We start from the raw sequence: 16,011 nt of genomic DNA, 5'->3' as shown, positions 1-16,011 counted from the left end.
ACACTATTAAATATTTAATCAACAACTTGACAGCCAAAAATGATATGAGATATTTTAAATTTTAAATACATAAACAATAAACATAATTGTATGTAAAATAACTACCATTTTAAAATTCTTTGTAATATTATTTAGATTTTAGTTTTTAAAATTCTTTGTTACATTATCTAGTTTTTATTACGTTTAATTCTTTTAAAAGATAATGCTTTAGGGAGAAAATGAATCAAATTTTTATGAGTTAGTACATTCTATTATTATTAATTTGACTAATGGTAAGGTAAAGTGTGGCGTGACATATCTTTTATAATTATTATATTAATTACACAATTAATACAAAATGGTAGAATTTTAAATTTTCATTGATTTTTGGTTTTAAAAATTAAATTTCTCCATTACTATTTAGTAAGACCCAATAAGATTTCAATTATATACTATTCTTGTTTTTCAAAAAATAAAATAAAAATGTTCAAACTTTATAAAGAATTTAAATTCTAAAAATCTTGAAATGATAAAGTAAATGTAGTGTCACATCATCTTTTATGATATTTTCAATTATTTTAATTGCACAATTAATGGTAAAAGTTAGAGCTTTAATTTTTTCTTTATTTTTTGGTTTCAAAAATTAATTTTCTTCCTTATTATTATTATTAGTGAGAACCAATATGATTTTAGTTAAATAGCTTTTATCCATTTCAAAAAATAATAAAAATGTGCAAACTTTATAAAAAAAATTAGAACCTAAAAAAATACTTGAATCTTATTGATTAAACTAAAATATTTTATAGTTTTTAATCGCATCTAATGGATGCAATAGTATTCCTACCTATGGTAGGAACTAATAAATGAAAATAAAAAATAAATTGATAGTGGTGATCGAAGGTATCTAGATTAAGTCCCAAGACCTTGTAACACATGTATACTATCCTTTGAAATATGTAGGTGACTTTCTTTGCATAATAATCAACTATTTTTGTCAAAGGTGAGTCATAATTATTCAAAAAAAGAAATTAGGATTGAAAATGTAAGTAGAAAAATATCTTTTTGAGTTTTGTGGTCAACTCATATATGAAAAGAAGGAAAACCTTTTAATTGTTATGACACTTTCAATGATCATCCATGCTTCAAAGAATCTCAACATCGTTGATTGAAACTTTTAGCCTCACCTATTTCATATTGGAAATGCCTATGACATAACTAGGATTTGTTAATAAAAGTTGTTCATAGAATATCTACCATTAATTTGTACTATTGTGTTATGACTATAGCTTTGATGAGTGCTATTATGTGACATAGTAAATTTGATCTGTACCATAATTATTGCTTAATCTTAATGTAAGAACCATGTCCTACTTTAAATGCCACATCACAAAATTTGCAAGAGAAGTGGAAAAGAACCAATCGAAACATAGTTGAAAAGTCATAAATCATTTGTTGAACATTAATCTCAATTAAAAATGAATTTGGTACATAGATAAGTACACTAGGAATAAGATGTTGATCTATAATACCACATCTTTTGATTTCCCATAAGAATGATCACATCTTCATAAATGAAATTAAGTTACAAAACTTAGGAAATTAGCTTAAATATTTCTTAATTATTTTCCAAACAAAAAGGGTTGACCAATCAAAATCAACTCGATCGCCAAATAAGAAACCATTTAAGCATGTCAACATGCAAGATGTGATATCCCTCCCCTCTAGGAAGAGGCATCGTCCCAATGTCAAATCACAACAAAAAGCACACACACACATCCAAAATTGATATCTTAACCTATCAAATTTATGAAGATAGGATTCATTATGTTTTGTCTCTATCTCAATAATTTTGACGAATTTAGTGCTTGACCAAGCCATTTATATTTTGCATTTAAGTATGTTGTTTTTGAAATGTAGTATATATGTGTGGCTATTCATATTTTGTCTTGCATATGATTAGATATGCTATAATTAAAATAAATGTGCATGTGGGTAGATATCTTATAGTTTTTCTTTCATTGCATATGAGTAGATGTGTAGTACTCTCTTTTTTTATTTTCATTTCCCTACCACATTCCTTGATTAGGCTACTAGGCACACGGTTATATGTAGTATGTTTGATGACTACATCAAATCCATCTGATCCATCATGTTCCAAGAAGCTAGGCTTCTTGTGCTAGGGTCAAGGCATTCTTTGTGTCAAGAAGAATCCTGAGGAAGTAAACACTCCATGGTTGGTGAGGTTAAATCACTTGGGCCATACTCCCATCTCAGATAGTAGGTGGATGATGCCCGATGGCTTTGGAGACTAGTTACACGGAAGGACACATGTCAAGATTGAGTATATCATGGTCTTGTAACTTCATCTTGCTAATGATTATAGTGATGTACTAGTAATGTAATTTTGATAAACGGATAATGTAAACATTATTAATGAGATGTATGTTGATCATACTTGTGATGGGCATTCGATGGATGTTGGATGTGTGGATCAACACCATAGACATTGATGTGTTATAGTTGTTGACAAACTAATCATTATTGTAATTATTTTCTTATTAAACAAATTATTACTTGACTTTTCAACTCTATTCTGATTGGTTACTTTCCACATTTTTCGTGTTTGTGTGATGTGGTTGTTTCTTAGTAGGAGTTGGTTCTTACACTTAATTTTGTAAATTATATTTGTATTTTTTTAGAGGTGAAATAGCTATGACGATAATAAAACATATGAGTCTTTAATGCGATATCTTTTGTCAAGAAGTCTTTGTTTTTTAGTTGTTTATCTTTGGTTACATTACTATTTCCCAAAAAACAAAATACAATTGAATTTATAATGTAACAAAAAAACACCATGAATTGTGACAATGGAAATGAAGTTGAAAATGTAAAAGATTAATAAAAAAATTCATTTCAAACTATCAATTTTTTTAAATATATATTGTTTAATTTTAGTATTAGTCAAGCATATGTTGAACCCCTTCGGTTACTCACTTTTTATTTGGAAAACAATTAGAATTTTATTGTCATCTAAATACTTCCTATTTATAAACATTTTCCCTAAACCTTCTATTTAAATATTTCTTTACTACTAACCATTGACTATTTCTATTTTATATTTTAATATACTATTATATTAAGTCATTTTCTTAAGCCATTTCACTAACACATTTTCTAACTATAGTTTAAATGTTAGGAACACCATCTCTAATCCTATGGAATATGTATGTCATTTTTAACTCATATTCAACTATAATCCTAACCCAAACTTTATCCTATAATGACAATCTTGAACATTAATAAATTTATTCTTGTGAAATAGTTTCAAATGGTTTGATTTTTTTAACAAAGTCAAAACAAATTAAATTGAATATTTATAGCTATTATCAAGATTTATTATTTATTTAATTTTAAAATATTTTTTTAGTTAACAATTCAAGACCTAATCTAGCCCTAGCAAGAATCCTAAGAATAAACTATGCTTGATCTTACAATGGAGACCTTTTTATCTCATATTTAAATTTTTAGATTATTCATTCTAAAAATAGGAAGTAAATAATAAGAATTAAAAAAATATATAGATTTAAGACTTACTCTATTCAATTATTTATAAGTTTACACCTTAATAAAATAATCAATTAAAAAATAGAAAATATAAGTTCATAGTATATAATTTTTATTCTCAAATCTAAACGTATAATATTTTTAAGGTATTTATTAAAAGAGTTTATTTAAAATTTAAAATCAAATATGCAATCTTAAACCCTAATAAATCACTCTTAAAAATGTTATTTATTTGCATTTAAATTGTGAGTTATATTCATATTACAAAAGAGTAAATACAAATTCATAATTTATAATTAATATATTCTTAAAACTATATATATCATATTTTTTATGTTATTTATTGAATGTCACTAATTTTTTGACAAACTAAATTATAGAGTGAGCTCTGAAAGCATGTTAATCAATGGGTGACATGAGCGTAAACTTGATTGGATTTCTTAGGGAGGGTGTTTCAAGTGGAGCAGATGCAAAGAAAAGGGGTCAATTGTAGATTTTCATTTAGAAAATGCAAGGACATTAAGGTGCATCAAGATTGTGTCCAGTTTGTAGATTCCATTCACATTGAAGTTCAATTGAAAATTTGTCATTAGAAAATGTTTACTCACAGTTGCAACACTTGCAGGACAAAATTGAAAGATTTTATGTGGATCACCTTCTCACAATATGAGATTTCACCCTCTCTACATCACGCTTAACCTAAATTTGACATTTTGAGACCATGTAAATCATGCTCTATAGATTAAAAACACAGTTGTAATTTATGCAATCAAAGAAATTAGGGATATAGATATTCATGCCAATAGTACCCTTATACACTTGATTTTACTTGTGCAAAACTTGATTTGTGGGGCCTTTTAACAACCCTCTTGAGGATGAACATTGAAGATGTTGTTGAACATGGGATGAGTGCAATAATGATGACTCCAAGAAAATGGTGATTCATATTTTGGATATTACTTCTTCTTTTGTGGGGCAAAAAAATAATTATTCATGTAAGACAATAAGGATTAATCTTCTTATTAAAGTATTTGGAATCCCTCATCCACACATTAGTAGAGCTTACAATGTTCAAAATGCTCCATTAAGTCAAATATTTGGAGAGATTTATAGAAAAATTTATATTGTGCACATTCTCCAACTATTTAATTCCATTCATGGACATGTCATCTCTTTGAATAATTTTGTCAAATAATCTAGATATGTTGTCTGTGTGCAGTTTTTTGCTCAAGTCAAACCCCTAATGAAGTTTTGTGTTATGAATGAGGTGTCCAATACTTCAACAAATCATTTTCACTCCATTACCAAGGTATTCATCATGTGTAAGGATTTTGTGACTGATCATGAAAGATAGTTCATTTAAAGCTAACTATCATTTCCTCCTCTACTTGGGGAGAGAACCTTTAACTAGTTATTTGTACCTTATACCTGGAAACATCTTATTACATAATATTCTTGTGCACATGGTAAAATTTTAGTAGTTTTCCCTTTATGAGATTCATACCATAATAGTAAACATCAATATATTTTTCATCCCCATAGCATTTATAAAATACTTTGTTTGAATTCCTTGCCCTTACCCCTACCAAAAACTAAATGGCATGACAACTCTTTTGTTATTAAATTTACATTTTGATTTAGATATTTTAGGAATTCATAGTCTAAATTGTAGCCTCAAATGGAAGGGCATCTTCAAGGTAGCCATCAAGATGAGCTATGAAGTAGAGAAGCAACACAGAAATCACATAAATGTTGTAATCTTGTTGGCTAAGGGTTTGAATTCCATATCAACAACCTAAGATTCAATAAATAAATGCCTATCTATCTTGAAACCCTCGCGATCCAACCATTTATAATGTCATAGTCAATATCTTTAACTACCATGAGGTCTAACCAAATGGAAGTAGGAAGTTTAACATATGTTTCTAATTTTAATGCAAAGATTGTCTTTTGTTAAAGACGAGTATGTCATCCAAGTTTAAAAACTATAAACCCTAACTGATTTGAAAGAAAATGTATACGCATAACTTATTGCAAATCATCTTGATGATGTAGGTGTGAATCTTCAATATGGTTATTTTACCCTTTTCTTTGAGTTGAAATTTCATTAGCATGATTCATCCACTCTCTTTGAATCTCCATCCTTTTGATTTCCTTATCTATTACTTTCTCCTACCCGTGGGATCTTTATTGGCCTCTTCTTTAGTAGCAATATTCATACTGATATTAAATTCTTTGTTGTCAATTAGAAGCCTTGTTGGATTTTGACTCAATGATGTAGGAAGCAGACAAGTCCCTTGAAATTCATCTATATATAATTGGATGTATCTCCTCTAACAAAATACCATGAATAGAGATTCCAACCAATTTGATGGTAAGGGTGATCCCAAGACCTAAAAGGTAAGGTTTTTATATGTACTTTTTGTTTATTTATTGACTATTTTCATTCATGCATTATTGTTTTTGTATTGGGCCCAATTGTTTTTTCATAGTATCCAATTGATCTACATTTTGGAATTTGATGGCAATTGTAATAGTGTGTTGGACTAGCCTTTGATATTGTGGGTAAACTATTATAGGTGGAAGTCTTCCATGAGTTCTTACGTGTAGCATCTTTTACTTACATAGTCACTTGTGTCTTGTAGTTCATTCTAGGTAATCATAGTACCTATATTCAAGTTTTCTTTTTCTTTTGTTGATTATGGATTGTGAAGGATTAAGGCTCAAACACATGCAATACATATATCAATTTATTATATTTCAAGCCTTCCTACTAGAGATGTACACCAAGTTCTCCTTATGTCACAATCCCACATAATCTCCAATGGAGGAAATTATTAGAGTAATAAAGTATTTTCTTATTAATTAAATGAAATTGATTTAATTATTAAGTCACTTATTATCTCTAGTTTACTTAAGCTAAACTTTGGGCATATAATAATTAATTCTTTTATCAATTATTATAATGAAACCTAGGTTTTACCTATCATGGTTTGATCTCCTTTATAAGGATTGATCTCTTTGTAATTATTCATTCACTTTTGATAATTACAATCTCTCTCTTTTCTCATCAAGAATGTCTCATCTATGGATCTAGGAATTCTAGTCTCCATAGCTTTTGCTTCTCTCTTTTTTGTGATAGGTGTTTTTATGTAGGTGATTCTTGGGATGTAAAAGATTGATCCTTCATCAACTTCAACATGGTATCAAAGCTTTGGATATTTATGCCCCTATTCTATTTGTGAGAGATTTGGCATCCATTTTCAAATCTTTAGCTTTCAAAGGGTTTTATATTGAATCTAGAGACCTTGTTTTTGGAGCACTTTAAGCCTAAATGAACATCATCGTTGAGCTTAGAGCACTCAAAAACCCCTATTTCCATATAAAATACATCTGGTTTGGACATTGTTGAGATCTTAGGAAAAAAATTGTATCTAGATCATATTTTGGGCATGCATCATGAGACGGATATTTCTTATAAATAAAAAAATTGTAAAGATGTTTCTTAAATAATAGTGCATCACTATTGTTTAAAGGTCTATGGTTCATTTTTTAATATATGAAAAAAAATATTGAAGGATGGGTTGCTTTATTTTGTGGGCCATTTCAAGAGACTTGTCACCCACTACGGGCCTGTGCTTGGTCCTTGGCCTCCAATCATCATGCAACTCAAACTTTGTTCATGCCTATCAGCAACACAAATCCAAATTTATGAGTTGATGAATGTCAAGAGATGACATTTTTGGCCTTCTTTCATGCCTATTTTGGACATATATCATTCTTAGAAACTCCATTGATTGGGTGTATGATTTGATTGGTTGGTGGACACATTATGCATTGACTCCTTAGATGGATCCAACTACCACATGGCCTTGTAGAAGATATTTTATAGGAGTTTATGGATGGTGACCTTGCGTATACTTTATTTAGGAGAAATACCAATATTCTTCGAGGCCATGTTGGACCTGATGTAAGTGATTTTTTATTTGGAAGGAGCTATTGTTCTCCATGGACCCACCGGCCAGGCAAGACCCTTTGACCTCAAGGAAATCCATTCATTAGTAGATGGTGATGTTTTAGGAAGTTGTATTGGTAATATACCACTATGAAATCTATCATCATTCATCATTTAATCAAAGTTGGTTGACACACAAACTACATTAGTTCAATATCCCAAATATTTCCAAGTTGGAAGGGCACCTGACATTATTTTCACATCGGGATCAGTCAAACGGAGTAAGAGGGAAAGTTAGCAGTGGTCTATCATGGGTCAAACACATGCATTTCTCAAAGGGTAGTAGGGAATAAATTTTGTATCCAATTAAACCTAATGGATGGCACCAATTTCAACAACAATTTTCAACTCTTGGGTCCAATGTTCAATGTCCTATAATTGGAGGGTTGTAATCAATTTTTGAGAGAGAAAAAATCACTCACACAAAACTACTACCTATGGTTAACAAAAATGATTTAATAGGGGTGTGGTAGGTTGTCATGTTGTACTTTCTACCAAAAAAGATAAGTAATGCAACAAAAGGGTTGATACTAGTAAATGCAAAATAATAGAAAATGATTTTAAGATGTAGACAGATTCAAAAGTCCAAGTAGCCACATAAGGGACATCTTGTAATGATTTTTCCATGTGTAAATGGCATCTTAGATAATATTGGACAAATCACTATGGAAAAAATAGAGTTAGAAGATAAAGAGGACAGGGGGAATCAAAGGCAAGCAATGGCAAGAGAAAAATATGAATCATTTACATACCAAGAAGAGGCATGCATAGGAGCTAAAGTGGTCAACTTTTCAAATTTACAAGAAGATCAAATATATTATAGCCCAACCAAAACACCATTAACATGTCCCCAAAACTATACGTATAGGAGCTCATGGAATTAAATAGAGGCTTGAGGCTATAGAAATAAGGAATTGGCAAGAAGAGAACAAAGTGTATGAGGCAATAGAGTACATAAGTAAGATAGAGTGGGAAAAAAAAGATTTAAAAGGATTAGATATCAGGCATGCAGGAGAAAATAGAGATATGACATCAAGAGCTAGAAACCATAAAGTAAGAACTGGAGCAATGGAGATTAATTGGAAACAAAGAGACATGTCTAACAAATAGAGTTGAAATAACACAAATAAAGGAAAATCAAACAACCATGATGGATATGGAAGTCAAAGAGTCTCAATTAAAAGAAAAAAAATAGAAGAAGCAAGATCTTTGTCTCAGGTAGTTAGTAGAACAATGGACAAAAAAAAGGAGATTATTGAATGACAAGTCAAAATATAAATGAAATAAGAGCAAGACAAACAGGGCAAAGTGGTTAATATCGTAGTCAAAGGAGTGAAAGATTTTGGATTAAATGAGAAAAAAAAACACTAATGAGAGATTTTCTTAAAGATCAATTGAAGTGGATAGGTACCATTCAACAAGAAAATATAATTGGTAAATGGGTAGACAAAGGAAGGGATAGGCATATACAGGTTACATTGAAAAATATAGAAGATAAGAATAACATTCTTAGGAATTGAGGGCTGCTCCAAAGAACACATTTTTATTTGGATGAAGATCTTACCTTTTCCCAACAAGAAGATCAAAGAAGGGAGTGGGAAAAGGTGAAAATAATAAGAAGTCAAGGGAAATGGGCCTCATTGAAGAATTGGAAAGCCTAAATTAGTTAGTGTTTCTCCCCCACAAGACCACCTAAGCATTGTAAGTTGGAACTATAGAGGTTATCCACAAAGAAGAGGTCTGAGGGTGGGGCCCATTATAGAAGAGAGGGATAATATCATCCTTGTAGAAACACATGAGCATGATGGTTGCAAAGTACCAAATTTTGAAGGATACAAAAAAATTCAGTTTGGAACAAAGGGAATGAGGTAGGTAAAGGACATGGGGGGATTATGTTGTTGATTGAGAGGATTGGTGTGGTATTTTCAAATTGGAAAAGGGTAAAGTATATTTGGTTGCAAATATCAGGGAACACAATAAATTTCAAACTGGTTGCATGTTACTTTTCTCCACAAAACTCTAAGTTTTACAAGAAGAGGAAACTAGACAAAAAAGATCTTTATGCATCAATGAAAAAAATATTTTAAAGTTCAACAACACCAAAGACATAATGTTAGTCAGTGACTTCAATGCTAGGATAGTTAATAATCAATCCTTGCAATTGATCGATGGTGACAAAGAGGCAAGCAATCCTATATGGCTAGAAGAGGATAATTATTAGCTTTGGAAGAGAGCCTCTAAGGATGGCAAGGGAGGTGTTTTACACTTTAGAGCTGAATTACTGGAGTTGTGTAGTGTGTTTGATATGGTGATTTGCAATGAGTTGAAGATCTGGCCAAAATTATGATGTATCATGTGTAAAACACATAATGGCCAAAGTGTGGTTGATTATGTAATCTATTTTTAAAATCATATAGCTAGAGTGCTTGATTTTAAAATTGGTTTTTTCCCTTTAGATTTGAACATCAATCACATGCATCTTTTTGTTAAGATGGACTTCGCCTCAAACAACCCACAATATAAATATGACTCTCATGCAATCAAGACAATAATCAAAAAAGGAAAAGGCAAAGGCAATATCATTTTAAATCAAGAGAAAAAACTTATTTTCAAGGTGGTGTTGGAGCAACAACTCCTTGATATTAATAATCTTTTGGTTCATGGAAATTTCAATGAGAAAGCTGAACTAATTTAGAACAGTGTGTTGACCTCTAGTATACATAAGGATCTAGACACAAGTAAAAGATCAAAAAACAAAAAGAGGGCTACTAATACTTTTCTAGCTATTCCACGATACGATGAAGAATGTAAAGCAACAAAAAGATCTATGAAAGGGAATAAAACAAACAAAGAACTCAAGAAATGGTATAAAATTTGATTCACACAAAGAAAGAAGAGTATGTCACAACTAGAAGATAAAATTTAATATGATAGAGTTAGTGATATGACAACCAATCTTTCTCCTACCCTAGCTTCCTCTAGGGTCACCTAAGGCCTTTCTCTTTACCTAATAGGTTGTATAGTTACCCTATTCTCCTTAGGATCCTAACAATGACATCCTAAGTCATTCAACTAGTGCACACCAATTAGTAGGAATGACAACTCTCCAATACTACAACCAATTCCAAATGCTCAAATGACACCCCAATGGATGAATGGTCATATAGTAAGGCATTTTTATTCCCTTAAAGGTCCACAACTATAATCAAACTTGAATTCCTAATCGAGTTCCAAAAATCATGCAAGATTTCACATAAATGTTTGTAATAGGACTACAAGCAATTAGCCCTCCTAATGAAGAAAAACCCAAATAACTTGAAAAATTCCTTAACAAAGTGTCAAATAAACCATTTATCTAGAAACCCTTTTAGAAGAACTCAAATATTTTTGCAGTCTAGGTTCTCAACTTATCTGTACAATATGACCAAAAATTATGCATAAAACTAAGGCTTTTAAGGGTTTAACAGATTGTCTAATAAAAAGTTTGTTTTTTCCTTCATAAAAATTTCACCAATGCCTCCCACTAAATTTTGGGATTCACCACACCTTCTTTCAATACACTCCAATCTTTGGTTGATGTATCTCAAATAATTAATTGCTCAAAACACCTCTATTGTATAATGTGATCCCTAGCCACGTATCACTAGCTTGCCTTGGGAATCACCTTAAAAATGATTCCTTGGCTTTTCAAGGCCCCTCCTTCACTATAAAATATGTACAAGGAGCCATATCCCAAATCCCAAGAGGCCATATAGATCCTACAATGAGAGAGGGCTCGTTATGACTCCATTTTGCTCAAGCACTTGATTCAAAACAATAGGATAACAAATGACAAAACAATTTATTCAAGAAACTAAAACCTCACAAAAACACAAACAAAAAATGTATAGAATCATAAATAAAAGTCCTTTAACACTTCCAAAAATAAGAGTTCCAAATATAATCCATTAAAATGCTAAAATTCTCATAAGCATAAAACTATAACTATAAACTTGTTGTTCAATCTGTACACATAGATGTCAAAAGGTTAAGGATGATCTTATAAACCCATCCCAAATCCTAGACTAACTATTTTAGATAATTATTTTCTCTTGACTACTATGTTTCTCGAATGCAACAACAAGTTGTCAATGACAACATTGACAATTTTTGAGCAATTTTTACATCTTTGAGTGTTTGATCCTTAAACTTACTCCAAAGGTTTCCAAACCTTTCCAAAAGTATTAAATGGATGAAAAAAATGTAAGAAGGCCCTAAAAACACTTATTTTACCATTCTACCCATCTAAACACAAAGATGCTCAATTAGACCTAACTAGGCAACTAGGAGCAATTTAGGCCTCATTAAGCTTTCTCACCTTAACTCACATCAACCTAGGATTAGATTAACCCTATTATTCACCTAGTGGTATGGATAGAACCACTACAAAAAAAAATATCCTAGGAGCCCTAGGTCTTCCATAAGCCCACCTAGGTGTCCCTGCACCATACTCCCCCACAAAAGAAACTTATGTCACTCTTGTAGGAAATAGGTCTTGAGGGATGCCTACCTTGTTGAAGTCTGCCTTAGCAACCCAAGTTGCTTCTAAATAAAGGTTTCCTTTCCCCTTAATTAGGTGCTCTATGTATACCTTGTGCCTAGTAGATTTCTTAACTTTGGAATCCAACACTTATTTAGCTGCCAACTTTCTTGATGAAGGTACTATTGTAGGCCCCAGGTCAGAATTGACCCCTTAACTACTCGAAGGTAGTGTTCCCTTGAATTCAACTAGATCCTACACATTAAAAATAGGACAGATTCCCAAATCTGATGGGAAATCAATTTTATAGGAATTTGCTCCATATTTGGCTATGATCTTGCAAGGTCCTACTCTTTTTATTTGTAACTTAGTTGGCATACCATTTTGCAACTTGGACTTGTTCAAGTACACCATAACATAGTCACCAACAAAAAATTGATGTCTTTCCTTCTTTCATCCACCTTGGCTTTCAATTTTTGTGTATTATCTTGGATATTATCTTGGATAGTTTTCTTGACTTTTTCTTGAATTTCTTTAACAGTTTGGAAAAAATGTTTAGCATATCCACTTCTATGTTCCATTCCTCCTAGATACCTCAACTCACACACACCCCTTTGATGCATTCCATACACAATTTCAAATGGACTTTTCCTTGTGGTCCTATTCTTCTATCATTGTAAGAATACTCTACTTGGGAAATGATCACATCCCATGTTTTCCCATACTCCTTGGTTAGACACCTTAAGAGATTACCTAGCACTCTATTAACCACCTCAATCTAGCCATCGGTCTAAGGATGATATGCTAAACAAAGGACAAGTTTGTACCAAGTCTACTCCACAAGGTCTTCATAAAGTGACTCATGAAATTCACATCCCTATTTGAAACAATGTTTAATGTAAGTCCATGAATCCTTACAATCTCCTTAAAGAACAAATGTGCAATGTGACTAGCATAATTAGTAGTCTTACATGGAATGAAGTGCCCTATCTTACTGAATCTATCAACAACCACATAAATATTGTCATAACCTTATTTTTTCTTGTGTAGACCTACTATGGCTCCATGATCACACACTCCCATGACCTATTTGGGATTGGTAAGGGATGATAAAAACCTTCATTACTCATTCCACCCTTAGCTTTCATACATACCATGCACTGCTCCACATACCTAATCACATCTCTGACTAGCTTAGGCTAATAATAGAACCTTTGAACCAATTATAGAGTTTTTCTTACACTAAAGTGTCCACTTAGGCTTCCATTTTGCTTCTCCTATATTAGGCTCTCCCTTATTGATCCCCTTGGCACACACAATCAATTGCCCTTGAATAGAAATCCATTCTGTAAGGTAAATTTAGAGAACTTGCTATGAAAATGGTTCTCAAAATTAGCCTTATATGCTTCTACAAAATCTTCATCCTCCTTATAAATACTCTTGAAGCTCTCTATCCCAATGTTATGCAATTGAACCTCTTGGACTATTAACAACCTTCTTCTTAATGCATCTGCCACCTTGCTCATATGCCCTTTCTTATGCTTAATTGTGAAGGTTAAAGCTTGCAAGTACTCCATCCACTTCAAGTGCCTATTAATCAAATTTTCTTGTGTGTTGATATAGCTAAGATCTTGATTGATAGTAAACACAAAAAATTCCTTGGGCAATAGGCAATGTCTTCATTCCTAACAGATTGAACTAGGGTGTAGAGTTATAGATCATAGGATGAATACTTCTTTTTGAACTCATTAAGTTTTTTGCTAAAGAAGGCTACTAGCCTACCTTCTTGACTTAACACTCCCTACTACTAGGCCACTTGCATCACACTCTATAGTGAATAGTATCTCAAAACATGGTAGTTGCAAAATAAGTTGAGTAGCTACTCATTTTGTTAGCATCTCAAATGATTTCTTAGCTTCTAATGTCCATTTAAACTTATACTTGACCCCACCCTTTATGGTATCTAGAAAACATGCACATATGCCACTAAAATTCCTAATGAACTTGCTATAGAACTGAGCTAGACCATCAAAAATTCTTACCTCAGAAGATGAAGTATGTGGTGACCAATTTAAGATAGCAAGATCCTTCTCTTGATCCATCTTCAAGGATCCCTTTGACACCACAAAACCCAAGTATACAAGTTCTTTCTTGAAGAGGTTATACTTCTGAAGGTTTACGGCAAGATTTTCTTCATGAAGTCTCTATAATACTACTTCCACATGCTTTATGTGCTCCTCCCTTGTCTTGTTGAAGATTAGTATATCATCTAGATATACCACTACAAATCTTCCAATGAAGTCTTTAAGCACTTCATTCATGAGCCTCATGAATGTGCTAGGATAATTTGAAAGACCAAATGGCATCACTATCCATTCATATAGACCATATGTTGTCTTGAATGTTATCTTCCATTCATCTCCCTCCTTAATCCTAATTTGGAGGTATCCACTCTTCAAGTCCCATTTGGTGAAGTGCATAACTCCTCCAAGACAATTCATGAGATCCTCAATCCTAGGTATGGAAAACCTATACTTGATTGTGATCATATTTATAGCCCTTGAACCTATACAAATCCTCCATTTCCCCACCTTCTTTAATGATATTATAATAGGGACTATACATGGTCTTATGCTCTTCTTGATCAAACCTCGGTCTAACAATTATTGTGCTTGTCTTGCCACTTCCAAGTTTTGGTTTGGAGCGATCTTGTATGTTTCTTTGTTTGGAAAAGATACACTAGGAAAAAAGTCTATTTTATGGCTTACAACCCTTCTAGGAGGTAATGTAGTAGGGGTTCCATCACTTACTATGTCTTTATACTTCTCAAGCAATGCTTGTACCTCCATTGGAAATGGCTCTTTTATTGTCTTCTCCTCTCCTTTAGACTTCAACACGACTAGAATAATTTGCCTCTCCTCATTCTTAAGGTCTTTGAAAAATTCCTTCCTACTACATAACAATACACTAGGTACCTTGGAATGTGGCTTGTCTCCTTCCAAAAAAGATTGAATTTTGAAAGTTTTACCTCCTTTCTTGAAGGATATTGAGTTTTCCTTGTCATCACACTACTAGGGTCTACCTAATAGTAGATGGCATGAATCCATGGGTAAGATGTCACATAATAGTGTTTCCTTGTATCTTGACATGGAGAAATCAATCCAAGCATGTTCATTGACTAGTATACTTTGACCCTTGTTGAGCCAAGTTAACTCATATGGATTCACATGTGGTATTTTAGTTAGCTTAAGCTTCTCAACTACCTCCACTAATATTATGTTATTAGTAGAACCTAAATCCACCACCTTCTTACAAACTTCACCAAGTATCATGCATATGATCCTTTAAAAAGCCCTTATATGCTTAGGTTCATTAGTTTTAGGTTGCTTGATCAATACCCTCCTAAACATGAGGTTCTCATCTTTTTCAGACTCTATGTGATCCGCCTCATTCTCCTCACAACTAGAGTTGTCCTCTTGTACATATGCTACTCTTGTCATGGTTTGAAGAAGAGGGCTTTTCAGAGCATTTGTATGTAAGATGGCCAAGTTGACCACAATTATAGCACTTCATGCTAGCAAAGTATGAGTTTCTTCTTCTCAATCCTGTACCTCTATTAGAACCTCCCTAATTGCCTCCTCCTCTACTATAACCTCATCTAGGAGTGCTTTTGATGGCTTATTTAGTCAACTTGGTTTCACCTTGATTCCTTTGTTCATTATCTCTTATGCCTTGGTATCCTCTCTAATTTTCCCCTTTGCCTCTATCCTTGAAGTTTGATTCCCCTTTCTTCTTATTATTTTCTTCCACCATTAGGTCTATTTGATGGAACCTTTGAATAGTGGTAGGTGTCCACAAACTTAGCTCCTCTTAGATGTTCCACTTTAGACCACCCAAGTACCTAGCCACCTTTATTGGCTCTTCTTCTTGCTTC

Source organism: Cupressus sempervirens, chromosome 10 (genome assembly GCF_028749045.1).
Source record: "Cupressus sempervirens isolate cs-2001-9-10 chromosome 10, ASM2874904v1, whole genome shotgun sequence".
Lineage (NCBI taxonomy): Eukaryota > Viridiplantae > Streptophyta > Pinopsida > Cupressales > Cupressaceae > Cupressus > Cupressus sempervirens.
The sequence above is the reverse complement of the archived record's forward strand: the minus strand, read 5'-3'. Positions refer to the sequence as shown.